The 23,616-nt window shown below is 38.9% G+C and overlaps 2 non-coding genes across 2 annotated transcripts; both read right to left on the reverse strand.

The window, feature by feature from the left end:
* Positions 1-1,892: 1,892 nt before the first annotated feature.
* LOC141593208 (small nucleolar RNA R71) lies at positions 1,893-1,999 on the reverse strand. Its single transcript, XR_012521311.1, has one exon. It is a non-coding gene; the product is annotated as a small nucleolar RNA R71 (small nucleolar RNA).
* Positions 2,000-8,143: 6,144 nt separating this feature from the next.
* Positions 8,144-8,250, reverse strand: LOC141593628 (small nucleolar RNA R71). The gene has a single exon (XR_012521703.1). It is a non-coding gene; the product is annotated as a small nucleolar RNA R71 (small nucleolar RNA).
* Positions 8,251-23,616: the final 15,366 nt, after the last annotated feature.

Consider the following 23,616-nt stretch of genomic DNA (forward strand, 5'->3'; position numbering starts at 1 on the left):
CATTTCCTCAACTTTTCTTAGGGTCTTAATAGTCATTTAAGCCCTTAGTAACCCTAATTCTTGTACCTAATCTTTAGTATAAATACCCCTTTGTACTACCTAGATTAGCATCATTCCTTAATCAACTCTTGTGCTCTCTTAATCTATTCTTAATCATCTTAATTTAGTTGTAATACAATTTCTCAATATTAATCACATCTTAATCTTTCCTTAATTTCTCTATTGTTCTTCCTTTATTTTGGGTAATTAGAAGATTATTTGGGTTTATTTGGAGGATTGACAACCTTCTATCAATCATCAAGTACTTCTATTATTCTTTGCTTTATTATTTGGAATCATCTTCATAAGTATAATTCTCTCTTAATCTTGTTTAATTATTGTTAATCACTTTCATTTATTCATCATGTTTTGCTTTGTTAGTATGATTGACAACCTTATTAGCAAGCTAAACTTGATCATGAGTGAGTAGTTTTCTTAGCTAGGGTTAATGGGGAATTAGGGGAAACAAACATGGGGAATGATTCATGCTTAATCTAATATGTTCTCATAATTAAATTGCTTCCTTGTTGTGATTTCAACTTATGTACATGTTATGTTTGATGAAATGCGAGCCTATGAATCCTTGCATTTTTTACCCATCACCTATCTCTTCAATGAGGCTTGTAAGCTTATACACCAACTCGAGCCTCATTAGACCATGCATATAGTTAGATAGGAAGGATTAAGTTGACTTGTAGGTGTTGTACAATCTAATCGATTCGGCTCCGGGACCCAAACCTTCTTAGGGATTGTAAGATATACACTAACTCGATCCCATCACAACAATAAGTGTTTGCTATATAATTGAGAACATGTTTGTATGATCAACTCCCATGAATCCCCTATGAACCCATGACACCTTAGTGATTTTATTCAATTGTTTACATCTCCTTTTAATTACCTTGCTTGTTTTCATTACTTTACTTTCATCTTGTTGATTAGTTTAGATTACACATCACCTCAACCCAAATTGTGACACCCTTAGACATAGCTACTTACAATTGAGAATCCTACATCAATACCCGTCCCTTGGGATCCGACCTTTACTTGACTCTTTACTAAGAGTAGTTTGTGAAGTTATAAATATTGTTTTGGTTGATAGCTTTTGACGACGAGTTTGAAACCACACCAAAAATGGCGCCGTTGCCGGGGACGGTGTTAAATTAATTTGATTTTCATTAATTGTTTTTAGTTGTGTCTTTCTTTACTTTGGGGAAGTAAAAGTCCTCAAGGTTGTTCTAATTGTTTTCAAGTTGTTTGATATTTTGCATGACTAGGAGATCACAAGGTGATCCATTACCTATTGATCTTGAAATTGAAAGGACCTTAACCAACAATAGAAGAGTTGCTAGAGGTACTTCAAGAGTTGTAGGTATTGGAGAGATTGTGGATATTCAACCAAATAACATTGAGTTCATCAACCCTTTTGCAAGAGAAGGAGAGGATAACCCAATACAAAACCCACCACAAAATCAACCAACAATGCCTGAATTTTCATCACATTCCGTACCAACCGAGGATAACCTACCAAATGGTACTCCTACACCACCACATTTAACCGGTAATTTCATTGCCATATCCGCATTCATACAACTAGTTGAGAGAAGTCAATTTGGAGGGATGCCTAGTGAATACCCTCATTCACATATTGAGACTTTTTGTGACTATTGTGATGCGATTTCTCAAACCGGAGTTACTCAAGACCAAATCCGATGGGTATTATTTCTTTTTCTTTGATCGGTACCGCAAAGCAATGGTTGAAGAGCCTAGACAAGGCTACCCTTGATATTGACTCATGGAAGAAGTTAGCACTTGCTTTCTACAATAAAATCTATCCTCCGAAGAAGACCAATATGTTGAGAGCCCAAATCACAGGGTTTAAGCAAAGAGATGAGGAATCATTGTATGAAGCATGGGAGAGATTTAAGGACACTTGTCGTTCTTGTCCACACCATGGACTTAGCGAGTGGTTCCTTGTGCAACAATTTTGGAATGGTCTATATGAAGACTCCCGCAACATTCTCAATATGGGATCCAATGGAATGTTCACCGAAGTTGATGACAATCAAACATGGGCCAAAATTGAAGAGATGGCGGTTCATAATTCACAATATAGTAGGCCTCGAAAGGCTAGTAGAGGAGGAAGGCATGAGGTAGATTCCATCACTCAATTGGGTGCTCAACTAAGTGCTCATATTGACACCATCAATTTGAAGTTTGAGAAGGCCATGGCTAAGCTTGATGAAGCTTCCAAATCACCCAAACAACATGTTAATGCTATGGTGGCATCACTCTCAATTCCAAGTGGAGTATGTGAGAGTTGTGGAACTTTGGGACATGACCAAAGTGAATGTAGGGGAACAAGTGAACAAGTGAGTGCATTCGAAGCATACAAGAGTGGCACCCCTTATTCCAACTATTATAATGAGATTACCAAATTCCACCCAAATCTTTCATACAAGAGCCAAAATGTTCAAAACCCTCAACCAACATACACCCCACCTCCAATGAGAAATCAAGCTCAAAGACCCTTTTAAAACCAAAGCCAAGGTTATCAAAATCAACCTTCATACAATCAATCAAATGACCAAAGCTTTGATGTTCAAAAAGCGGTCCTCCAAATGCAAAAGAACCGACAAGAATTTTTCACCCAAAAGAAAAAAGAGAGCCAAGCCAAAGACATCACCATCAACAACATACTAGCCGACACCAAGATGTTGGAAACTCAAATGACTCAATTAGCATCTTCTTGCTCTCAAAGACAAAAGAGGCAATTACCACCTCAAAGTAATCCTCCAAGACATGAAACGGTGAGTGACATCCAATTGAGGAGTGGTACAAGATATGAGGGGCCGAAGAAGCCAATTGATGGAGATGTTGAGAATGCTAGTGACAAGCAAAGAGTTATGGAGAACTCTAAGAAAGAAGAACCCACCACCAATGAAGTTTCAAAGAAGAATAATGAAGAGAAGGCTAAGGAAAAAGAGTCTATTGTGATTAGACTTCCATTCCCAAGTCGTCAAGCTAAGCCTAAGTTTGATGAACAACTTGGAAAGTTCATGAAGATTGTGAAGAACTTAGAAGTCTCAATCCCATTCACGGCATTGATCAATCATGTTCCGGCCTATGCAAAATACATGAAAGACATTCTTACCAAGAAGAAATCCATCCGAAAGCTAGAGACTATTGCCTTTACCAAAGTGAGTAGTGCTATTTTACAAGGGAGTTCCCCTCCAAAACTCAAAGATCCTGGAAGTTTCTCTATTCCATGCACCATTGGCGACAATACAATCAACAAAGCATTATGTGACCTTGGAGCAAGTGTAAATGTCATGCCATACTCGGTATGCAAGAGGCTAGGAATGGGAGAACTCAAGTGCACCAACATTACGATTCAAATGGCGGATCGATCAACAAAGATACCTTTAGGAGTATGGGAAGATGTACCCGTGAGAATTGGCAAATTCTTCATCCCGGTAGACTTTGTCATTGTAGACATGGAGGAGGATTCCAACATTCCTATCATTTTAGGAAGACCTTTCTTGCATACCACGAGAGCGGTAATTGATGTGAAACATGGAGAGCTCACACTTGAAGTAGGGGATGAGACAATCACTTTCAACCTTGACAAAACAATGAGAGCTCCCCGACTACATGAGCCATGTTTCATGATTGATCATTATAGCCGAGAAGGTGATAGGAATAAGTTATCATCTCAATGCAAAGATCAAGCTATGGGTAAAGAATCACCACCCATATGGAAGAAGAAAGTGGATAATCCTCAAGATACTATATCCGGAGACCAAGGAAATTTTCTCAACAATGAGAGCTTGAATAGCTCAACCATGACAAGCAATGAAGAAGGCCTCATTGGCCATGACAACAAGAAAGAGGAGTTGCTCTTGTCAACTCATGATACCATTGGGAAGCAAGTAGATGATGTTTGTGGTCTATGGGATGACGAATTTGAAGGATTGGTCAATCCTTACATTGGCAATGCTATGACCTTAAACCAAGGCTTTGGTGACCATTTTGACTTGAGTCTCCACCATTAGGAACACAATGTGGAAAGGTCTATGCAAGATCTTTACAATGAAAATGAACAAGCCTTTGATTAGTTCTACAAGGTGTTAAGCAATATCAACAACACCTTGGCTATGCCTCTTTGACATCTCATTCAAGAGTGAGAGTTTAGTGGAGTCCTCCCTAAACCACCATGTGTAAATATTCTAACCCTTAACTTGAATTTTACTTCTTTTATTGCATTTTTGTCAACTTTGGATTTACATTTAATATCAAGATTTTCATTATGAGAGAAAGTGAGGGAGGGATTTTAATGTGTTTTGATGTGTAGTGTTTGATCTAGTGTGGGGGTAGCAAATGCCTAGGCAAACCGAGTCTTTGTAGTGCACCCACAATGTTGAACAAAGGAATGAAGAAAGAATGATACGGGAAATGAAGATCCCCACGGGAGGAACTGAACTCGTGGGTGCAGAGGAGAACCCGAGCGTCCCAGGGGGAATCCGCTCGAGCTGACTATGATCCGAGCGTCCTGGCTCTAGGACGTGGGTCTTGGGAGTGCTGAGATTGAAGAATTGGGTCTGTTGCAAAATCTGAGCAGATTAAATTGAAGACGCCCGTCCCAGTCCTGAAGCCGCTCGGCTTGGCAAGGATCTGCGCATCCTGGCATGTGCAAAAACTTAAAGTTCACACTGACTATAAATCCGAGCGTCCCCTGTAGAAGACGAGCGTCCCGAGAGAATATATCCGCTCGTCTCCAGCAGAATCCGCGTGTCCCACCACGGGTTAGAAATTCCTGAGCTTACTGACTGAGGATTCGAGCGTCCCCAGTCCAAGACGCTCGTCCCCTGCTGCTACTTAGCCATAACACGGGATTCACTCTCCTTCCCCAATTCATTTCTTTCTTATACAAACACAAAAAGACACCCTTTCTCCCTCAAAACCCTCAATCCCCTCATTAACAAAACACAAATTCCTCAACCAAATTCACCCAAATCAAAACAAAACTTCCTCAAATCAAGATTAAACTACTCCTTTATCAACAAAAGACCATCCAAACATCAAAATCCTCACAAATTGAATCAATTTTCTAGGGTTTGAGCACAATTTCGGAAATCCTAAAAACGATTGGGAATTGATTGAAGCTTGAGGAAACAAGGAGCATTCAAGCACAATATTGGTTTGTTGATACAAGTTTGACAAGGAGAACAACATGGCGAGAACAAAAGGTGGAAACAAGGCACCCACAACCTCAAATCTATCCAAAAGGCAACAAGCTCTTCTTGCCTCAAAGGCTATGGTAGTGCATTAACCAAAGGTGGAGATTCAAGAAATCGCTACTCCTATGGTGGAAGCTACACCTACTCTGGTCATAGAACAATTGCAATATTATCCGGAGGTAACTTTCATAAACGATTCTCATAGGAAAGCTTTTGTATCCCTTACTAAGAAAACCATTATTGCTACCAAGTTTATATGTCAAGATGCCTTAGACAAATTGGGTGTGCTTGGGAGAACTAAGACATTTTTCGAGTCCATGAAATTGTTTACCCTCTTTGAAATGCAAGAATTGACTTACCCTTCCCTTACAATGGAGTTCATAAGCTCCTTGAAGGTGACTAAGGTAGATACTCGGAAAAATGTTTAATTCCGCCTTGAGAACAAGGACATGCGAATGTCTATGAGTGAGTTTGGCAAAGTGATTGGTCTTGAAGAACATTATCATTATGAGAAAAAGCCTTCACAATATGATGCCGCACCCCTTTGGAAAGCGATCAACGGGTGAAAATTTGAGTCTTTCCGGAAGTGCCATGTTCTATATATCCACCATCCGGATATAAGGGTATGGCACAAGTTTGTGGGCAACACATTAATTGCAAGAAAAGGCACCAATAACCTTACCGAGCTCGATTTTGTCTACCTTGAATCTACCATGAATATCAATAAAAAAATCACCAAGGCATACAACATACTTCAACTCTTACTTGATCGGTGGCTTGAAATTGATAATGGTAAAGATGGAGCGGCTTTTATTGTCAACGAAGGCTTAGTAACATGGTTAGCCAAACACTTTAACCTGGATTTCAACAAAGACAAGACATATAAAGCGGTTAAAGGAGCCTACCTTCTTCATTTGGCCACTATGATCAACAAGTTTCAATGGGTCAAGAATGATAATCTTAACAACAAGTATGAGTGGCTCACTAAAGAATCTAAGTCCTTCATCTTGCCTAACAAGATATGCCACATCAATGTCCGAAGTCCAAGCTACCTAATCCCCACTATAAATACCCCATTAGTCTAATTAGATTATCATGTTCTTCTTACCAATCTTTAGTGTAGTTTAGATTATTCTAATCTCTCTTTAATCTTGTAATCAACTTCTAATCAAGTATTAATACAAATCTCATTTTCTTAATTTCTCTATTGTTCATCTTTTATTTTGGGTAATTGAAGATTATTTGGGTTTATTGGGAGATTGACAACCTTCCATCAATCATCAAGTACTTCTATTATTCTTTGCATTATTATTTTGGAATCATCATTAGGTATAATCCCTTCTTAATTATTGTTAATAATCTTCATTTATTCATCATGTTTTGCTTTGTTAATATGATTGACAACCTTGTTAACATGTTAAACATGATAATGAGTGAGTAGTTTCCTTAACTAGGGTTAATGGGTAATTAGGGGAAACCAACATGGGGGATGATTCATGCTTAATTTAATATGTTTTCATAATTTATTTGCTTGCTTGTTGTGATCTCAACTTATGCACATGTTATGTTTGATGAAATGCGAGCCTATGAATCCTTGCATTTTTTACCCATCACTTACCTTTTCAATGAGACTTGTAAGACATAAACCAACTCGAGTCTCATTAGACCATGCATATAGTTGAGTAGGGAGGATTAAGTCGACTTGTAGGTGTTGTACAATCTAATCGATTCGGCTCCGGGACCCAAACCTTCCTAGGATTGTAAGATATAAACCAACTCGATCCTATCACAACAATAATTGCTTGCTTATAATTTGAGAATATGTTTGTATGATCAATTCCCATGAATCCCCTATGAACCCATGACACCCTTGTGCTTTTAATCAACTGTTTACATCTCATTTTAGTCATCTTGCTTGTTTACTTTAATTGTTATTTAGTTTAGTGATCTTCTCATTTCAACCCAAATTGTGACACCCCTAGACACCACTACGTGCAATCGAAAATCCTACATCAATACCCGTCCCTTGGGATCTGACCTTTACTTGCCTCTTTACTAGTAGTAGAGTTGTTTGTGAAGTTATAAATATTGTTTTGGTCTAGGTGCTCCTAACGACAAGTAACCGAAATCTAAGCTCAAAGCGGACCGACCAAAAATGGAGCCGTTGCCGGGGACGGCTCCATTTGATTTTCTTTGATTGTTATTAGTTGTGTCTTTCTTTGCCTTGGGGAAGTAAAACTCCTCAAGGTTCGTTCTAATTGTTTTCGAGTTGTTTGATATTTTGCCTGTCTAGAACATCACAAGGTAACTTGTTACCCATTGATCACGAAATTAAAAGGACTTTGACAACCAATAGAAGACATGCTAGAAATACTTTGAGAGGTATTGGTGAGGTTGTAGATATTCAACCAAACACTATTGAGTTCATCAACCCTTTTGAAAGAGAAGGTGAGGAGAACCCAACACAAAATCAATTACACAATCAACCCACAATGCCTAAGTTTTCATCACATTCCGTACCAATTGAGGAGAACCTACCCAATGGAACTCCCACACCACAACATTTAACCGGAAATTTCATTGCAAAATCCGCATTTATCCAATTAGTCGAAAGAAGCCAATTTGGGAGGATGCCTAGTGAAGACCCTCATTCTCACATGGAAACTTTTTGTGACTATTGTGATGCGATTTCACAAACCGGAGTGACTCAAGACCAAATTCGATGGGTCTTATTTCCTTTTTCTCTAATTGGCACGGCGAAACAATGGTTGAAAAGCCTTGATAAGGCTACTCTTGGAATTGACTCTTGGAAGAAGTTGGCTCTAGTTTTCTACAAAAAATTCTACCCTCCGGAAAGGACTAACATGCTAAGAGCTCAAATTACGGGTTTTAAGCAAAGGGACGAAGAATCTTTGTATGAAGCTTGGGAGCGATTCAAAGGAATTTGTCGCTCATGTCCTCATCATGGACTTAGCGAGTGTTTCTTGGTACAACAATTTTGGAATGGTCTTTATGAAGACTCTAGAAACATTCTCAACATGGGATCAAATGGTATGTTCACCGAATTTGACGATAATCAAACTTGGAACAAGATTGAGGAAATGGCGGTCCATAATTCACAATATAGTAGACCTCGCAAGGCTACTAGAGGAGGAAAGCATGAAGTGGACTCTATTACTCAATTGGGTGCTCAACTTAGTGCTCATATTGATACCATCAACTTGAAGTTTGTGAAGGCTATGGCTAAGCTTGAAGAAGCCTCAAAATCACCAAAGCATCATGTTAATGTCATGGTGGCATCTTCATCAATCCCAAGTGGGATATGTGAGAATTGTGGAACTTTGGGACATGACCAAAGTGAATGTAGGGGAACAAATGAGCAAGTGAATGCTTTTCAAGCATACAAAAGTTGTACCCCTTATTCCAACTATTACAATGAAAACACCAAATTCCACCCAAATCTCTCATACAAAAGCCAAAATGCTCAAAACCCTCAACCAACATACACCCCACATCCCATGAGAAACCAAAATCAAAGACCATTTTTCAACAAAAACCAAGGTTATCAAAATCAAACTCCATACAATCAACAAAATGACCAAGGTTTTGATGTTCAAAAAGCGGTCCTCCAAATGCAAAAGAATCAACAAGAATTTTTCACTCAAATGCAAAAAGATAGCCAAGCAAAAGACATCACCATCAACAACATCCTATCCCACACAAAAATGTTGGAAACTCAAATGACCCAACTAGCATCTTCAAGCTCTCAAAGACAAAAGGGGCAATTACCACCTTAAAGTAATCCCCCAAGACATGAAACGGTTAGTGCCATTCACTTGGGGAGTGGTACGTGATATGAAGGACCAAAGAAGCAAGTTGAGGATGAAGTTGTGGAAACTAGTGACAAGGAAAGAGTTGTGCAAAACACTAGGGAAGAAGAACCCACCAATCAAGAAGTATCAAAGAAAAGTGAAGAAAAGGCCAAAGAGAAGGAGCCCATTGTGAATAGACTTCCATTCCCGAGTCGTCAAGCTAAGCCTAAGTTTGATGACCAACTTGGAAAATTCATGGAAAATGTGAATAATTTAAAAGTCTCGATTCCTTTCACGGAATTGATCAATCACGTTCCAGCCTATGCAAAGTACATGAAGGACATCTTTACGAAGAAGAAATCAATCCGGAAACTTGAGACTATTGCCTTCACTAAGGTGAGTAGTGCCATCCTTCAAGGGAGTTCACCTCCAAAACTCAAGGATCCGGGAAGTTTCTCCATTCCATGCACTATTGGTGACACTACAATCAACAAAGCTTTATGTGACCTTGGGGCAAGTGTTAGTGTCATTCCTTATTCGGCTAGCAAGAGGCTAGGAATGGGAGAACTCAAATGTACCAACATCACGCTTCAAATGGCGGATAGATCAACAAAGACACCTTTAGGGGTATGGGAAGATGTTCCCGTGAGAATTGGAAAATTCTTCATCCCGGTAGATTTCGTTATTGTTGACATGGAAGAAGACTCCAACATTCCTATTATCTTAGGAAGACCTTTCTTGCACACCGCGGGAGCGGTGATCGATGTGAAGCATGGAGAGCTCACCCTTGATGTGGGAGATGAAACCGTCACTTTCAATCTTGACAAGACCATGAGAGCTCCCCGATTGCATGAGCCATATTTTATGGTTGATCACTATAGCCGGAAGGATGATAGGAAGAAGTTGGAATTTCAATGGAAAAAGAAAGTGGATGATGCTTCATCAAAAGAGCAAGGAAATAGCAACAATGAGAGCTTGAAAAGCTCACCCATGACAAGTGAAGAAGATGGCCTCATTGGACAAGACAAGAAAGAAGGAGAGTTGTCTCTATCAACTCAAGAAATTTTTAATGATCAAGTAGACGAAGTTTGCGGTCTTTGGGACGATGAGTTCGAAGGAATATTCAATCCCTATATTGGTAATGCTATGAACCAAGACCATCATGGAGAACAACAAGTGCAAAAATCTATTGAGGACCTTTATCATGATAATGAGCAAGCTTTCGACTACTTCTTCAAGGTGTTGAGTAACATCAACAACACCTTGAACATGCCCCCTTGACATCTCACATTGGATGAGAGTTTGGTGGAGTCCTCCCTAAACCACCATTTGTAAATATTCTAACTCCCTAACTTGCATTTCAATTATTACATTGCACTTTTGTCATTTTTGGATTTATTTTTGTGCCTTGATCAAGATATTCAACATTTTGAGAGAAGTGAGGGAGGGACTTATGATTTTATTGATGTGTAGTGTTTTAACTTAGTGTAGGGATAGCAATTGCCTAGGCTATTCATGCCTTTGTAGTGCCCCTACAATGAAGAACACGAGAATTGAAGAATGAAAATGACACGGGTTACGAAGTACCCACGGATGGACCTGAATCCGTGTGGTCAAGGAAGAATCCGAGCGTCCAAATGAACAATCCGCTCGTCCTGAAGAACCCGAGCGTCCAAAGTCACCAGACGCTCATCTAGTAGAGCTGCAGAATACAAAAAAACTAGTCTGTAAAGGAATCCGAGCGTCTCAGCTGAGAATCCGCTCGTCTCAGTTTGGACGGTCGTCCTTCACAAAAGACGCTCGTCTTTTCAATAGCAAAAATCTGAGATTTTCTCTGTAAAGGAATCCTAGCGTCCACCCAGAAATACGCTCGTCCCTCCACAAAGAATCCGCTCGTCTTAGGAGCAAGACGCTCGTCCTATGGCGTCTTTTCCTGAGCCAAACATTGAGGAATCCGAGCGTCCCGACACCTGGTCCGCTCGTCCTCCACTGCATTTTCAAAAATAACGGGTGTTTTAAAACCCTTTTTTCTCCCATTCATTCTCATTTCTTCAATATACAAACAGTACCCACTACCCAAAAACCCCAAAAACCCCAAAAACCCTCATCCTCTCCATCAACAAAATCAAATTTCCTCAACCAAACTCAACCAAATCAAATCCAAACTTCCTCACAACAAAAATTAATCACTCCTTTTGCAACAACAAGTGATTCAAACACCAAAATCTTTAACCTTTGAGTAAATTTTTAGGATACAAAACAACATTCATTAATCCTAAATCGATTTGGGTATAACTAAAAATTGAAGATTCCAACCTCTCATTGCTGTAATCAAGCAAAGGAGAATGGCAAGAACTAAAGGAGGTAACAAGGCACCCCAAAAGAAGACACTTTCCAAAAGGCAACTATCTCTTCAAGCAAAACAATTGTCAAAGGCATTGGTAGTCCATGAGGCAAGGTTGGAGGTTCAACAACAAGATCCCCCTATGGAAGCTACAACATCAACAACTCCGGTCATTGAACAATTATACAATTATCCGGAGGTAACTTTCACTTCCGACTCTCATAGGGAGAAATTCATTCTCTTTGCTAAGAAAACCATCATGCCTACTAAGTTTATTTGTGAAGATGCATTGTCAAAATTGGGTGTTCTTGAACAAACCAAAACCTTCTTTGAGTCTATGGGATTGGGTAAATTGTTTACAATGAAAGAACTGACATACCCCTCCCTCACCTTGGAATTTTTAAGTTCCTTGAAAGTCACAAGGGTGGAGACTCGAACCAACATCGAGTTTCATCTTGAAAATGTTGATAGACGCATAACTTATGGCGAATTGGGTAAGATATTAGGCCTTAGTGATAACCCGAAATATACAAAGACTCCTATCAAGTATGACCCCGTTCCTCTTTGGATGGCAATTTCCGGAAAGAAATTCATACGCTTTTATGATTGTCGTGCTCTCTTAGTCCACCATCCGGGCATTAGAGTATGGCATAAGGTCATTGGGAATACTTTGATAGCTAGAAATGGCACAAACCATCTTACCAAACTCGATTGTATTCTTCTTGAGTCAGCATTGAACATTGGGAGGGAATTTAAGCCATACAATGCTCTTAGACTTTTGGTTGAACGATGGCTTAATGTCAATTGTGGCAAAGAATGCACCGCCTTTATTGTTAATGGAGGACTAGTTACCCATTTGGCTAAGCATTTTAACCGGGATTTCAACAAAAACAACAATTATGTGCCGGTTAAAGGAGGCCATCTTATTGATATGGACACCATGATTCACAAGTTCAAGTGGGTCAAGCACGACACTCTTGTCGACAAATATGGGTGGTTAACAAATGAAGCTAGATCCTTCACCTTGCCTTCCAAAATTTGCCGATTGAATGTTCACCGACCAAAATACCTTCTCCCACTCTCCGAAGAGACCGAGTATATCATTCAACAACAAAGGGGAGAAATTGCCGAGCCCTCCTCCTCTATTATCACCCCACCTTACCCATTTGAATACCACGAGTTCAAACCCAAGGATGTCGAAGTGGGAAATGATTACTTGACATTACTCATGAGGGAAATTTACAAGCAAGCTTACAATGATAGAGTGGATGCTTACAAGGCCCAATATCTGCCCCTCCTACATCTAGCTAGGCAAGGACTTCTTGATCCGTCTTATCCTTTGCCTAGTTGGGCGGATAGGGAAGTATTCTTTCCTAGCATTCCTAGTGGTGGTAGACCGGGTGGAGAGGAGATGGTTGTTGAAGAGGGTGGTGACCAAGAAGGAGGAGAAGAAGAAGAGGTTCAAGAAAAAGAAGAAGTCCAAGAAGAGGAAGAGGAAAGTGAGGAAGAATAAGCAAGTGAAAGTGAGAGTGGACATGATTCCACATCTATGGAGGTTGATGATGCCTCAAGAGATGATGATGATGATGATACAATGGGTGAGGATTAGCAAACTTTGGAGGCTCCTACATTCTTACACCTCCCTTATGGTTTGTCTACTTCTCTTGTTTTTATTTTATCTTGATCATTTATTTTGTGGAGTCCTAGCAACATTGGAGGACTAACACCTTGGCTTCATTAAGGTGTTCTTTATCTTTGTTCCCAACTTGTAAAATCCAAAATGACAATCTTTAGTTTCATGCATTGCATTCTATGTGCATAAATGTAATACCCGTCTTAATTATAAACTTGTTAAGTTAGATTAATTAGAAAATTATAACTAGATTGGTAATGAAGTCATGAGTAAATAAGAGGATGGAGTAATTAGTAGTAATTCTACTAATTAAGCTAATATTATACCTAATAATAACATACTAATAATATTATGTAACTAATAGCTAGTTAACAAATACGGCTAACTTAGTGAAAACCCAAAGCCCAAAAACCCTTTAATGTTAAACCATAAAACCCGTCACCTTTCCCTAAAACAAAGAAACCAAAAGGAGGAAAAGAGAATAGGCGGCAATATAGGTACGAGTTAATCAATTTCATCACCTATTCGTCACGGTTATTTTGCCATCAACCCCGCCCTAAGCAGATAAGGTAAGCGTCATCCTTCCTTTTTTATTTAGCAATTGTCTTAGGATTGTTTAGAATTGCATTTTGATGTAGAGTATGATGACAGGATGCCTTGATGGTCTCGAGAAAAGAGGGGTATATGAGCGGTCTTTAGAGCCTGACTTAGGGTCGCCTAGGAGTGTTGAGGTTGCTGGCCGTAAGGCCCTGTTGTGGTGCGATGTCGGCGGAGGCTTGTTGAGACCGTATGACATGTTTAAGTCGATTAATCTTACAAAATCAAGGTATTGAGTTAGTTCGATGATGTATTACATATTAGTAATAGCCTGAGGTCATATACTGGTTGTTGCGGCGGCATCGTATATTGTGTCCCATGGTTGGCCGTTGGTTGCTGGCGTTATTTGCGTGAGGTGGGTTGTCATTGTGTTGTCTGTGTTGTGTCACTGATTCTGGCCGCGGGTTGTCGAGTGGAAGGCGGGCCGAGTCTAGTGAGGTGTGAAGTGTTGCCGTAGGTAGTAATGGTGGTGTAGGATAAATGAACAAGGGTATGTGCGAGGTGTTGTTAGTCAGATAAATATTAACATAGATGGTTAAAGTAGTACGTATCATTGTGTGATAATGATGGTAATGATTGGCAAAAAGGGGGGGCTGTTGATTACAATTGTTAGCTAATGATGATGGGTAATTGAATTATTTAAAATATGGATTAATATATTTAGTTAGGGAGATCACTAAATAGGTAATTTAGTTAAGATTAATTATCGAGATAACAAATTAGTTAATTTAGTATTAATTAATATATGTTATAAATGTAGGATCCGACTTCGTAGAAGAGTTTTTGTGAGCTTCTTGCCGATTTGGTGCTAGCCAGGTAAGGGTAAATCCTTACTAACTTTTGTATATTGATTAAATATGTTGGTTGCATTTGAGTCAGTTTGGTTATTGTATTGTATTCGTCTTAAGACCGTCTCAGGTAGTTGCAGAATTGTGTTATTGTATCATTGGTTTATCGTCTATTGGAAGTTTTGAGGTAGGTGTGGAAAGCCACCTCATATATGTTCGGGGAATCGATGTGGAAAGTCGATTCCGGATCTGGTTGATCGCAGATCCGCCTCTTAGTTCTCCTCTGAAGGGTAAGGCCTCAGAGGGGTGTGCACACTCTGAACAGGGGATGATACATATGAGATTTGAGTTTGGAATTGGTCAGTCTGGTCTTTGTTAGTGTGTCTTTCATATGGGTACGTCAGTTTGGTCAATGTGACATGTTTATCTTTTACAATTGTTAGTTTGGTTTTACCTTTACTCGACCTTGTGGTTGACGGATGTTGCTTTTGTCCATCTTTTGTTCTTTCTTTCTTTTGATGGGCCTGCTATGACCATTGCGGTTCTCGTCCGTATATGTGAGCAGTTCTGACAGGTACTCATTTGGATGCTGCTGATTGATGGTTGTTTGTACGGGATGGGCGAATGGAGCATGATTACTAGTTAGTTCTTGCTTAATAAATGACTCGTAGTTGAACATATGACTTCATTTAGTATTTAAAAGACTTCCGTTGTAATAGTTTGGTTTTAATTTTTAAGATTTGTAATAATTATATTTCGTTAAACTTTATTATCCAGCTATCATTGTTTTATTTGATTCACTGCCACGGGTCACCCCGTGATGGTAACATTCTTTATTATCCCGGATTGCTGTGTTTGGGCACTTGGATAATGCAGGGTGTTACAAAGTGGTATCAGAGCGAACGGTCCTAAAACTGAAACTAAAATGAACCATAGGAAAAGAAAATGAACTTAAGGACTAATAAAATGAACACCGGTAGTGGACTGTTAGGAGCCCCTTCTTAAAACTGGTTGAGGAGACGTCCTTATACCAACCTTTGGGCCCTTTCGGTTCAGAGTCGGTTCACCACGTGGTGAGAAATGAGCGGGTTAGAATAGGAAGGGATACAATGTGATGCTTTACTTGTTATTTAATGATAAGGTGATAAATTCTGATATTATTGTTAGAATGATGGTATGTGGTTTGAAAGTTGAAGGTATATTATGAATATAGATGGCTATTGAATAATATAGATATGATGACAAATAAGAATTGGTGTTATTTGAGTAATAATCGCATGCTTGGGTAGTAATAGTTAAAATGATTGAATCATATGATAATGTGAGACATGAATGTAGCTAGTTAAATCCATATTGATCGGGTAATAGCATAGTACTTATTCCCTTTTATGTAAGATGGTACAATGATAATATGATGTTAGAATTAGTATTGAATGGTTGACTCATAAATGTTTGCTAATTTTAAAGATCAAGATGCGACCAAAGAAAAGCACTAACTTGAGTTCAGAGGAAGTTGAGCGCATCATTGCAAAAAATGAGGCCTATAAGGAGACTATGAAAGCTATGGCTCAGGGGAAGAAGGAGGAGGTAACACATGCTAGTATCCGTGCAGCAATAGCTCAACACCGTCCTAGTAAATATGACGGATCGGGTGAGCCAGAAAAATTGGAAGAGTGGCTGACGGACTTTGAAAAGTTATTTCTGACTGTATCATGTCCTGAGGCGATGATGATTACCCAGGCTGTTCAGTACCTGGGTGGGAGAGCTGACAGATGGTGGACTAACAAACAGGATATTCTGCCTTTGTATCATGATGGTGAGAATGGGGAAGCTGTCTTCGGATGGCGAAGCTTTCGAAAAGCTATGAGAGATGAATTCTTTCCAGAGCATCGTAAGAGTGCTAAGAGGGCTGAGTTTGACAAGTTCAAACAAGGAGATGATATGACAGTGGATGAGTACTATGCTAAGTTTATGGAGTTATCAAACTTTTGTTCCGATTTGGGGTTCACAGAGGAGATGTTGGCTGTTCGCTTTGAGGATGGTTTACGAGCTGACATCTTAAAGATGATGCCTGCTGGAGCTCCTACTTCTGTGAAAGATTTATTCGTCAAGGCTGGCCATGCTGAAAGGTACGTCGAGAAGACTAAGGAGGCTGATAAGGGGAAAATGAAGGCTGAGTCCTCCAATATCGATCAGGGGAACCAGAAAAGAGGGAGTTATAGCCACTTTACACCAAGAACTCACTATTCAGACAATAATTCGAGTTTTGGTGGAGGTGGTAGAGGGCGCGGATCGCAGGGTCGAAGTTACAATTGCAAGATTTGCGGTCATAACCACCCTTGTAAAGATTGCTCAGGTAACTTAGTTGCTTGTTTTGGTTGTGGAAAATTGGGACATCGAGCTTATGAGTGTTTCAACAACCCAAAGAATATGGGAGGTAGAGGTCAAGGGAGCTTTGGGCGTATACCGACAGTTAGCGTTAGGAGTGTGACACCTGGTAGCCGCTCCCAGTCTAACTGGAGTGGCAACTATCAGAAGAATTTCAATCGGTATCAAGGAGGAAACAACAACAATCAAAGAGCTGCCAGTGGTACTCAAGGGTCAACCAGTGCTAAGCCGACTACTTCGGCTAGTACAGTTCAGGAGGGCATCAAGAATTCCGGGAAGCTTTTCGCTATGGGAAAGCAAGCTCTGGAGGAGGATACTCAGGTGGTGACTTGTAATTTTCTTGTAAACTCCGTGTCAACTTACGTTTTATTTGACTCGAGGGCATCTCACTCATTTATAGCTAGCACCCACATACCTAAATTGGGATTGACCACTTTTGTCGAGTCTGTTAGTGATGTCACATTACCCTCGGGAAAGTCAGTTAAATGTTCAAAAACTTATACAAATGTGCCTTTAACCATCGGGGGAGTGAATTTAACTGTTGACTTAATAGAGTTTCCATTAAATGGGTTTGAGGTGATTTTGGGGATGGACTGGTTAAACAAAAACAAAGCAAAAATTGACTGTCATCAAAGAAAAGTGTTAAGGGGACCAAAGGGAGTAAGGGTGTCATATAAAGGATTTGTGGTTAAACCAACTGTCAAAATTATCTCCCCTATCACATTAAAATCCCACCTTAAAAAAGGGAATTCTTTTATTTTGTGTCATGTCCTGGATACTAGGATGAAGAGTGAGAAAACCAGGGATATACCTTTTGTGAGTGAGTTTGAGGATGTATTTCCTAATGAGTTACCTGGGTTGCCACCGAAGAGAGAAGTTGAATTTAATGTTGAGCTCATGCTTGGTACGGGACCGATTTCCAAGGCTCCGTACCGGATGGGACCTAAATAAATGGGTGAGCTGAAAAAGCAATTGGAGGAACTATTGGATAAGGGTTACATTAGGCCGAGTGTATCCCCTTGGGGTGCACCCGTTTTATTTGTCAAGAAGAAAGATGGAACTTTGAGGCTATGCATTGATTATAGGTAGTTGAACGGGGTGACAGTGAAAAATAAATATCCTTTACCGAGGATTGATGATTTGTTTGACCAGTTGAGTGGAGCTGGGGTGTTTTCAAAGATTGATTTGAGATCGGGTTATCATCAGCTGAAGATTAAGGATGAGGACATTCCTAAAACGGCGTTCAGGACTCGATATGGGCATTATGAGTTTGTTGTGATGCCATTCGGGTTGACTAATGCACCAGCAGCGTTCATGGATTTGATGAATAGTGTGTTCCATCAGTACCTGGATAAATTTGTGGTCGTGTTTATTGATGATATATTGGTGTATTCTAGGACCAAGGAGGAGCATGAAGAGCATTTAAGGTTAGTGTTGCAGACTTTGAGGGACAACCAACTATATGCCAAATTATCGAAGTGTGAGTTCTGGTTAGAGAAGGTAGCATTTCTGGGCCATGTGATATCAAAAGATGGATTTTATGTGGATCCAAGTAAGATTGAGGCTGTATCTAATTGGAAAGTAGCGAAGAATGTAGCTGAAATAAGGAGCTTTTTGGGTCTAGCTGGCTACTACAGGAGATTCGTGAAGGACTTCTAAAAAATTTCTAGGCCAATGACTAATCTGATGAGAAAGGAACAAAAATTTAGGTGGGATGAGGCTTGCGAGAAGGCGTTCCAAACCTTAAAGGAGTGTTTGACCACGACCCCTATCCTAGCCTTACCAAATGGAAGCGAAAATTTTGAAGTATATACAGATGCATCAAAGAATGGTTTGGGATGTGTACTTATGCAAGAGGGGAGGGTGATTGCTTATGCCTCGCGTCAGTTGAAGCCATATGAGGAGAATTACCCTACCCATGACTTGGAGTTAGGAGCTGTAGTCTTTGCCTTGAAGATTTGGAGGCATTACTTGTATGGTGCTACATTTAAAGTGTTTTCCGATCATAAGAGCCTGAAATATATATTTACTCAACGGGAACTGAACATGAGACAAAGGAGATGGTTGGAATTGCTGGGAGACTATGATATGGAAATTCTATATCACGAAGGGAAGGCAAATGTTGTAGCTGATGCTTTAAGCAGGAAATCCGTACATTCGTTAATAACTGCATTTTCTATGATGCGGTTAAGGGAGGAGGTACGAGAAATGGGAATAAATGTGATAAGAATGGGGGACCAGATGAGAGATTTGACATTGCGCCCGGACATTTTATGCGAGGAAATTAAGGAGAAACAGATGTATGATCCGAAACTCGTAGAGAGGCGGACCGATGTTGAAAATTGTGAGACATCTAATTTTTTTATTCATGCAGATGGTAGCTTACGGTTTGATGGGAGGTGGTGTGTACCTAATGATGTCGAGTTAAAGAAGAAGATTTTGACTGAGGCACATAACACTCCATATTCGGTACATCCTGGTGGTGATAAATTATGCAAAGATTTGAAGAAAACTTTTTAGTGGCCGGGTATGAAGAAGGAGATAGCTGAGTTTGTCGCTAGATGTTTGACTTGTCAAAAGGTCAAAAGCGAGCATAAAAGACTGCAGGGAATGGTGAAACCATTAGAAATTCCGAAATGGAAATGGGACTCAATTTCTATGAATTTTATGGTAGGTTTGCCTCGAACTCAAAAAAGAAATAACATGATTTGGGTTATAGTGGACCGTCTGACTAAGACATCTCATTTTGTTCCTATGAAAGATACTTGGACTAAAGTTGAGCTAGCCAATGCTTATAGGAGACACATTTTGAAGCTACATGGAATTCCTAAGGATATTGTGTCCGACCGCGATTCGAGGTTTATTTCTAAGTTTTGGCGGGAACTACAAGATTCTTTAGGTACGAAGCTGAAGATGAGTACTGCTTTTCACCCAGCTACTGATGGTCAAACTGAAAGGACGATCCAGACTTTGGAGGATATGTTAAGAGCCTGTGTGATGGATTTTGGAGGGTCTTGGGAAGATAAGCTTGATTTGATTGAATTTTAATATAATAATAGTTATCATGCCAGTATTGGGATGGCTCCATTTGAGGCATTGTATGGGAGGATGTTGGAAATCATTAATCTCATTAATTTACATATTCATATATGTGTCATTTTAATTTAGTCATAAAATTAAAACTAGATCTTATGCATGCAAACTAAAACAAGAGTAGAGAAGAAATCGTCACTTCTTACTATGATGTTTCGGATTAAAGGGCACAAGTAAGATCTCCTTCTTACTTGTTCTTGAGCTTCCTTATAATGGATGAACAAAGGATCCAAAATAGAATCCCTCCCAAAAGCATATACCCAAGGAAACCTCTTAATAACTAATATTATTTTGTTATAGAAATAATAAAAGTCTTACTTAAAAATTGATACAAAATAATTTGTATTGCTCTTGAAAATTTCGGTCAAGAGGAAGTGATTATATGAGTTTTTTATCTCTAAAATGTTTCACAAAAATGTAGAGAATTAATTTTCTTACACTAGAAAATATTAGGTGAAAAAGTGAATGAATAAATTGAGAAACCCATATGGTTGCTCTCTAAGGTAAACCGGTTGGGGGGGGGGGGGGGGTTCTATATTGGGGAGCCAATGCATGGTCTTGTTCTTCTCAAAGCAAGACTAGGCATGCATGGCTAGATGGTAGTCTTTTATCATTATGTTTTCCACTAAGATAAAAACACAATATCAACCCAATACTCCCTCCATTTTCCGCACACTTAAATAAAATGGGAGGTCCATTTTATTTTGTCATTTGTCAATTGTGACATATGTGACATGTTACTTGACATGTGAATTTGCAATGTATTTTTAACATATTAAAAATCATCATTCTCATAAAATATGTCATATACAAAATCGACTAGTAATTCATAATTACTTGTACCAAAACGGTTTATCAAATTATAAATTACAACGTCTTGTATTTATAATAAATTATTCATTCGATTTCAATTGTTTCGTAAACAATAATTTAATCGAAATAATAAGACAATTTGATTACTTAGACCGTATATAATTTAATCGAATTACAATAAGACACGTTAACTTTACTCACAAAATCATCCGTCAATTTTAAGCAATTTAATTAACTCGTATCGGCATATGATTAATTAAATAATCAATTAAGAGTATTTCCCTATAGGTATGACCTAAGGAGATCAACTGATCACCACCGTCGCACGACAGTAATGTCAAACTCTAGACAGCCAATCATTACCGATATGTGTGGACCAGTTGACTGTAAAATATTACATCCCACATGTATTCTTAAAATGAGATTTAAACATGTGATCATTATGATCAACAGTTGTGATCACATTATTGTCGGAGGACACATATTCCAACAATCTCCCACTTGTCCTCGACAAGTGTGCGTCACCAATTCTCTTGTCCTATTACTATCTCCCACTCAATGCAAGGTGTCTTTCAGGTCGTACTTGCAAGTGTTCATATCGAGAGTGGTTTCCTCGATCTGGAGAATAACTGATTGACCGGATTTATCTACCATAGATACCTTCCGAGCGTGGCCACGCATTTCCAGTTCATTACTCCTCGAGTGGCCCTGAGATATTGTTTTAACCCTGACAAGGGGGTGAACAATTCCTATCGCACTTATTCCCTTCGATTAGCCACAACCATCATAACCCAAAATATGCCCATTTGACCCCATTTACGAAGGTCGTAGTAACACAAATCAAAGTTAATCTGAAACTGTGCCACCTTAGGCAAACAGTCTTTAGTCAAAAGAATCGACTCATTAGAATACTATAGTAGCTCTCGCCACGACCAGGCTATATAAATTTGCCAGAACTCTATAAGCGGTCATATGGCCCGACAAAGTGTTCCTAACAGTCTGCCTATGTGATCGACTAGTCATCTCACATGACTCTATGGCACTTGAACTTGCCGTCAATCACATCACACTCTAGTCACTTCGAGACGTCACCTCATACAAGTGATTATGGGTGAATACCATGTTAATCCGGGTTCACTTTAACGGGGCTCAATATTGTCTCTACAACCCGTTTGGATGTAACAAAGTATAAAAGGAGTTTTTAGATTTAAAACTCGAACAACAAATGCGATTATCACATATGAATAGTCAATACCTGATTACTACATCATATTCTATAATCCCGTTTGATCCTGAATGTAGTTGTTCATCTCAATTCAATTGAAATGACATGACTCATCATGTTAAGCCTATGAGAAGGCTTTGGTTAGTAGGTTTTATCAACTTCTTGTACCTTACTCAACCTTACTACATACTTGTATTCCTTTGTAATGTATACATTTGCATTACAAAACTTTCTGAGTACGTGTCTAGATCCAATCTAGACATAGTCCCTCTAGCCTTTGAATAGCTCCCACTGTTTTCACAGTGTGCGGGACTCATTCTTCTTGCACATCTCATGATTGCAAGTGTACTCAATTTCCATTGTAAATATCTCTCATTGTTCTTTATTGCCTAGAACGATTCTAGCAAATCTTTTCCTTAAATAACATAGCCACAATGGTTCCTTAACCATCTTTATGTGTTTTGAATGTGGTTTTGTCGGAAACCATGCGCAATCTCAATTGTCAATTGTCATTTGTGTAACACTCTTACACAAAATTGCATCAAAAACACTTAACTTTCCATCCTTAATGCTTCCTCAAGCACTGAAGAATAATCTATATGGCTACTTGGTGACTATTACTTAAATTCGATTTTGAAACAATTCATCATACTCAAGGCATATGAAGTGTTATACATCATTACTTATTTAATTGATCCGGCAGCGGAAGCAAATGGAATCAATCAAATATGTTCAACTCGATTGCACTAGTCATGAATCTTATCAACATAAGACTTCTTATTTGACGCTAATATCATGCGGATTTATCTACATAAATCCGGATATTAAGATGTATTATAATACTCCAAAAGTCTTAAATATATGTCATCCATATATTAGACTAATTAAAATTTCCGTAACTCCCACTAAACTCCATGTATAAACACAACTTCTCGACTTATCGAGAAAAGTTTTATAACATGATCAAAACATTGATTCCAACTCATTGATGTCCTACTTAAGACCCTCTCTTAAGTTTCACATTATCTTAGGATTGCAAGAATCTACAAAACTCAAGACATGTATTGAATACATTCCTTCTAATTGAAGAAGTGGGTTTTAGATTCACTTGCTATTGTTAGAAATCATATTTTGAATATCACATATTTTAGTTTAAAGTTTTAGTCATAAAAACTTAATTATCTTATGCATGCAAGACATATAAATAAGTGTAGAGGAAAACCGGTTCCTTACATTGAATATTTCGGTTTATGGGCACAACTAAGGTCTCCTACCTTCACTTGTTCTTGAGCTATGATGAGTAATAGGATGATCTTCCAAAGACTTCAAGTATAGAAGCCACTCCTCTTGATTGCACCCAAGATTATCCCTTATCACTACTAAATAATATGTGCTAGATATTTGTTTAGTAGGTTACCTTAAAATTGATTACTAATACTCATATATTACATTAATAATATTAGTAATGTGATTGAACAATTTGGATCAGCATTTCTCAAGTTTATGAGAAAGATGGAAGAGAAAAGAGGAAATATGCATAAGTAAATGATGCATGTGAATGAATAATAATGAGAGAATAATATTCTCTAAAGATTAATGGAGGGTGGACGGTTGGAGTAGTCCAATATAGGGCATCTTACTTTC

This window comes from Silene latifolia, chromosome 7 (assembly GCF_048544455.1).
Source record: "Silene latifolia isolate original U9 population chromosome 7, ASM4854445v1, whole genome shotgun sequence".
NCBI lineage: Eukaryota > Viridiplantae > Streptophyta > Magnoliopsida > Caryophyllales > Caryophyllaceae > Silene > Silene latifolia.